Consider the following 6,188-nt stretch of genomic DNA (forward strand, 5'->3'; position numbering starts at 1 on the left):
TCAGGTGAATACTTTTAATTATTTCTTTTGAATGAATTGAAGAAATGACAGGGAGAAAAATTCAACTGCAAATTTACATTTTCATTAAAGTATGAAATATCAAATCAGATGCCTCTACTTCCTTGAATCAGTGCACCCATTCAAATCATTTCTCGCAAACACCAATTGTTTGTTTTTGATGATAATGGTAAAGTTATGAGTTAAAATTGTCTATGTAAACATGAAATGAAATTATGATTCACTTTTATTTGATTCTTTATGCTTAGACCCTCACACTAATGGTTTACAGGCAGAATCAATCCAATACCCAATAGGCACTCTAACCTAGTGATTACATGAAGATACATTTTGGTCTAAATAACAGGTACGTGGCATTTTTGAAAGGCTTTTCTAGATTTTTCTTTAAAGACACTTTTACGAAAGTGTTAAAATCATGGAATAAGGGAAGTTCAACATCTCACCGAAGTTAAAGGAAGGATTGGGCAGTTCTAGGATAAGGAACTTTTCAAAGAGGTCATTATTATTGGGTCAAAAAAAGAGGGCATAAGGAACAGGTCTCTAACGTAGTATTCAAACAGATTAAAGAATTAACAGCTTTAACCACTGCTGTTGCCCTCTCGAAATTTCTTCCACTTTCTGTTGTGTTGTCTGTGGGCTACACAATAGTCTGTTGCAGGCCAAGTGAGCCGTCTTCTCCCAGCACTGCAGCCGGAAACTGCAGACAGAGCTCGGCCATTGCGGGGAGAACTCATCCCCTGTCAGGAATCTCGGTCCTGGGCTTCCGGAAGGGCTAATGTCTGAAAACGTTTTCATCAGTTTTATCCTGTTTTATAGTGGTGCAGGCAGGAAAGTAAATCTCGTGCCTGCTCCTTCTCCATGACTGGAAGCAGAAGTTCAATTTATATTTTTCATCTTAGGCAAAAAAAGAAAACAAGAGAAAGCAATATTCACATCTCTACTTTATATTCAGATTGAAGCTGGCAGTCTTATTTGGTCCTTGTGTCCGCTGCTCGATCAAGAGTTCTACGGAGGTAAAATGTAAGTATCTTAGCACAGGTGAGGGTGGCAGTGTCATCATTTCTCTTCCAGGGTAATGACATTTACATAATATTTCTAATTAAACAAATTAGGGATATCTACTCTCTAGTTTTAACCACACTGAATAGTCAATGTTCTGAAACGTTCCTCTAGACAAACTATATTGAAATTAATTAAGAACAAGAGAAAAGGAAGAAAGTTCTTTAGCAGTCATGTCTACTCTAAATGTGAGCTCTTTATCAACTGCATTATGAGGCACAAATTATGATGACCTAATGAATATATGATGAAAGATGGCAAAAAAAGTTAGTCATCAAGTATTCTGAAATACAAATTTGCATTTATTATGTGAAAAATGGATTTCATTATAAATTGATTCTGAATTTGTAATGTTAGCTAATAATAATAAGACACCATGATTAACAAAACATTTAAAGAGTACAACAAAAAGATCAATAAAGTAGAATAAGAGCCCAGAATGCAGACTCATACATATATAGTCACTTGATCTGTCACATTGATTACATGGCAATGCTGTTGGGAAGAGAATTTTTTTTTAATAAATTGTGCAGGTCAATTAGAAAAACACATGGAAAAGAAGAAATCTAACCTATAACAAAATAAACACACACACAAAAAAACAGTTCAGCTGTATTGTAGATCTGATATTGAAGTATAATAATAAAGCTTTGGGGGAAAAACATAAAAAAAATATCCTCAGGACCTTGTTATAGTCAAAAATTTCTTCAAAACGGGATAAACTTTTAGACACTTGAGAACAATGAAAGCCAAATATCATCCTGGATGAAAGCGATTCATATATATGTGTGTATGTGTATATTTGAACAAAGAACGCATGCAGAATATTTTTAAAATCTGTAAATTAATATGAAAAAGCAGACAATCCAATAGAGAAATGAAAAAAAAACTCAAAAATTATTTCACAGTAAGGTATCAATACAACTCAACAATAAAAAGACAAAGTACCTGATTAAAAAATGGGGAAAAGATTTGAAAACACAAGTGTCCATGGGAAGTGGACTTGGTCCAGTGGATAGGGCGTCCGTCTACCACATGGGGGTCCGCGGTTCAAATCCCGGGCCTCCCTGACCTGCGTGGAGCTGACCCATGCGCAGTGCTGATGCGTGCAAGGAATGCTGTGCCACGCAGGGGTGCCCCCCGTGTAGGGAAACCCATGCACAAGGAGTGTGCCCCGTAAGGAGAGCCGCCCAGAGTGAAAGAAAGTGCAGCCTGCCCAGGAATTGCGATGCACACATAGAGACCTAACATAACAAGATGATGCAACAAAAAGAGACACAGATTCCTGGTGCCGCTGACAACAACAGAAGTGGACAAAGAAGATGCAGCAAATAGACACAAAGAACAGACAACTGGGGAGGGGGGGGAAGGGAAGAGAAATAAATAAAATAAATCTTAAAAAAACACACACACAATTGTCCAAAGAAGAAATACAAATGGTAAAGAACACATGAAAAAAATGTCTAACATCACTAGTGATCAGGGATATGCAGATCAAAGCTATAATGAGATATCATTTCACTCTTATTATAATGGCCACTATTAAAGTCAGAAAACTACAAATGTTGGAAAGTATGTGGAGAGATAGGAATGCTTATTCATTGTTGGTGGGAATGCAGAATGGTGCAGCCACTGTGGAGGACTGTTTGACAGTTTCTAAGGACGTTGAATATAGACTTGCCATGAGACCCTGCAATGCCATTGCTAGGTATATACCCAGAAGAACAAAGAGCAGAGACATGAACAGACATCTGCACACAGATGTTCACAGCGTTGTTATTCACGATAGCCAAAAATTAGAAACAACCCAGGTGTCCATCAACCAATGAATGGATAAACAAGTGGTGTATATACACGATAGAATATTATGCACCTGTAAGAAGAAATGAAGTCATGAAGCAAATGACAACATGGATGAACCTGGAGGACATGATGTTGAATGAAGCAAGCCAGACACAAAAGGACAAATACTGTATGATTGCACTATTATGAACTAAATATATTATATAAACACGTGGAATTAATAATTAGAATATAGGTCATCAGAAAATAGAATGAGGGTAGAGAATGGAAAGCTGATGGTTAATCTGTGCAGAATTTGTTACAAGGATGTTTGTAAATCTTTGGAAATGAGTGGAAATGGTGAGAGCACATCATGCTCTTTGTGACTAGCAGAGCTATTACATGGTTGTGACAGTGGTTGAAAGGCAACGTTTCAGGACATTTATTTCACTAGAATGAAAGCTAAAAAATGTAACATGGGGCTGTATAGCATAGTGAAATGTCAAGTGAAATATGAATATGGGTGATAGTGTATATATGAATTTTTATGAAATATAAATACAAATAAACTAGAGAGAAGGAAATAGAATAGCAACTATGTATGGCAGGAGAAACAGAGTTTGAGAGGTGATGAGTTTTGTTTGTTTGTTGTTAGGTTGGTGGGTTGTTGTTTATTATTATTTATTTTTACTGGATTAATGAAAATGCTCTAAAAATGGTTGAAGTGATGAATCACAACTATGTGATTATACTGAATACCATTAATTGTACACTTTGGATGGATTTATGCTTTATTAACAAATAAAATCGGATGTGTTAAAAATAAATAAATACCTAAAAATATAGAAGCCAATGTGAAATATGTGAAATGGCACTAAAAATCATTAGTTATCAGGGAAATGCAAATTAAAATCACACTTATTACAGTATGGCTAAAATGAAAAAGGCAGAAAATATCAAAATGGTGAAAGTGAGAGTACCTGAAGCCAATTTGCTGCTAGTTGGAGTGTAAACTGGTACAAACACTCTGGAAGACGATTATTATCTACTAAACCCAAACATATGCATGCCTTATTACCCATAAACTCCATTCCTTCCTATGTACCTAAAAGATGTACATTAAGTATATTTTTAGAAGGTGGGAACACAGCAAAACACATATACAAGAATGTTCATGGCAATGTTATTTATAAATAACCAAACATGGAATAAAATGACTCTAAAGTTGATTCACAGTGAAGTGGCAGATAAATCTTTATTCATGCAGTGGAATACTATAAAGCAATGGGAATGAATAGACTACACAGCATGCCTCAATAATTCACAAACATAATGTTATATAAAAGGATGTCGGCACAAAAGAATACTTTACGATTCCATTTATAAGAGGATAAAAAGCAAATAAAACTAATCTATGGTATTAGAAGTCAGCATAATGAAAATTTTTCTCCCTAATACTTGCTAAGTTCATTATAGAGAAAAATACATGTGCCTTTGGTAAGCAATTTATAAGCAGATTCAAACTCTTTTCTTTTTTATTGCTAAGTGCAACAGCTAATTTTTTAAAAGATTCAATGATTCATAAAGAACATATTTGAGAGAGATACTAAGGAGAATTTAAATTATGCTATTAACATTTATGTAAGAAATTATACATTGTAATATGAAATGTAGACAATAAAAAGAGAAATAAATAGAGCTATAATTTAGTGTGTTTTAATCAAATTTCCTGGGCTTCTATTTATCTATACATTATGTCTGGAGAGGAAGATTTGATTAAAGCATTATTATAAGTAATCTGTAAGGCTCAGTAGGAAAACTAACAAAAAATACGTATAATAACTAATAAAATTAAACTATTAACCCTGAGTTCTAGCATTCTTTTGAGATCATTTGTTCTATTTTATTTTTCCTTGTTTTCTGGAAACCAAAAGTTGGTTACTTAAAAAACCTTTAATAATAAACAAAAAAGAGTAGCTGTAGACCCCTTAGCTGTTTCAAACCTTTGTGAAGAAATGGAAAAAAGTTGTGCCTCACCCAACTTATTCAATCATTCTAGATGGGTCAGAGTAAAATTCAAACCCAAGGTTTCTGTGAATCCTAAAGGCCTCAGGAAGAAGCTACATACACACAATATATAAATATAGCTCATATGTACACCAACTATTTAGTGTATGGGGACTTTTGTGTAACTTTCAAATGAATAAGGTGGGATAAAGGTGGCATTTCAAACATTTATTCAGACTTCATTCTTTTAATGTTATTCAATATCGACCTATTCTATATAATGGGCACCATTGTATACTCTTAGAAAAGCATACAGTGGAAAATGGAAGGACTGATGCTATTGAATTTGATGTTCACTAAATCAAAGGAAGTCTCTCCACAGTTGAAGAGCTAGAAGTATTTCATATGGACAAACAAGAATGAATCATCATCAGTTAAGACTGTCGCAATAGGCTGAATTTTAAAAAATATGTTCTGGGAGTGCATGTGGTGCAAGTGGTTGAGTGCCTGCTTCCCACATGGGAAGTCCCAGGTTTGCTTTCAGGTGCCTCCTAAAAAAGATGAAAACAAACACAAGCAAAACATATATTAAAAAAACCAAAAACTCAGGGGAGCCAATGTGGCTGAGTGACTGAGTGCCTGCCTCCCACATATGAGGTCCGGGTTCAGTCCCCTCTACCCTCCCCCCCCCACAAAAAAAGAATATGTTCTACTGCAATGTAAGCTTGAGCCAAAAAAATTAGAAAAACATATAATCATTTTTTTAAAAATATGGAACGCTTCACGAATTCGCATGACATCCTTGTGCAGGGGCTATGCTAATCTCTATATTGTCCCAATTTTAGTATATGTGCTGCTGAAGCGAGCACTAATTATTTTTATATCATAAATTTATTAATTGGAATAGAATTGTGTCAGATGCATAAATTTGTTTTAAAAATATATGCTAGGTTTCCCAAAATGAAATATCTAGATGATTAAGTGAAAAGAGAAAAATGACAGTGCGTTTTCTCTGATAGGGATTTCAGCAAATACCTGGCCAACACCTGTGTGCCACAGCCTGTCTTCAGTCTGATGATCCACAAAAATGAAGTGAACGGAGAAGCAACCAGAAGTTACAGAGCTACCCCCAAATTTCCAAAGAAGACCGAGATGGAAATCAACCAGGTCAATCATCTCAGCCTTCCCATGGGCAAAGAGCATGTTTTCAATGTTGTTTTCAGAGGCAAAACATGGGGCAGATTATTAATACAGTTTGTATTATTATACATTATTTATCTTATTATTTATGTATTTGATACAAGACGTCAATTTTATAGGGC

General features: G+C 35.0%; 1 non-coding gene across 1 annotated transcript; it reads right to left on the bottom strand.

Moving 5' to 3' along the window:
- Positions 1-5,631: 5,631 nt before the first annotated feature.
- Positions 5,632-5,735, bottom strand: LOC111761489 (U6 spliceosomal RNA). The gene has a single exon (XR_002794838.1). It is a non-coding gene; the product is annotated as a U6 spliceosomal RNA (small nuclear RNA).
- Positions 5,736-6,188: the final 453 nt, after the last annotated feature.

The sequence above is a fragment of the Dasypus novemcinctus genome, chromosome 29 (assembly GCF_030445035.2).
Source record: "Dasypus novemcinctus isolate mDasNov1 chromosome 29, mDasNov1.1.hap2, whole genome shotgun sequence".
Classification (NCBI taxonomy): Eukaryota; Metazoa; Chordata; class Mammalia; order Cingulata; family Dasypodidae; genus Dasypus; species Dasypus novemcinctus.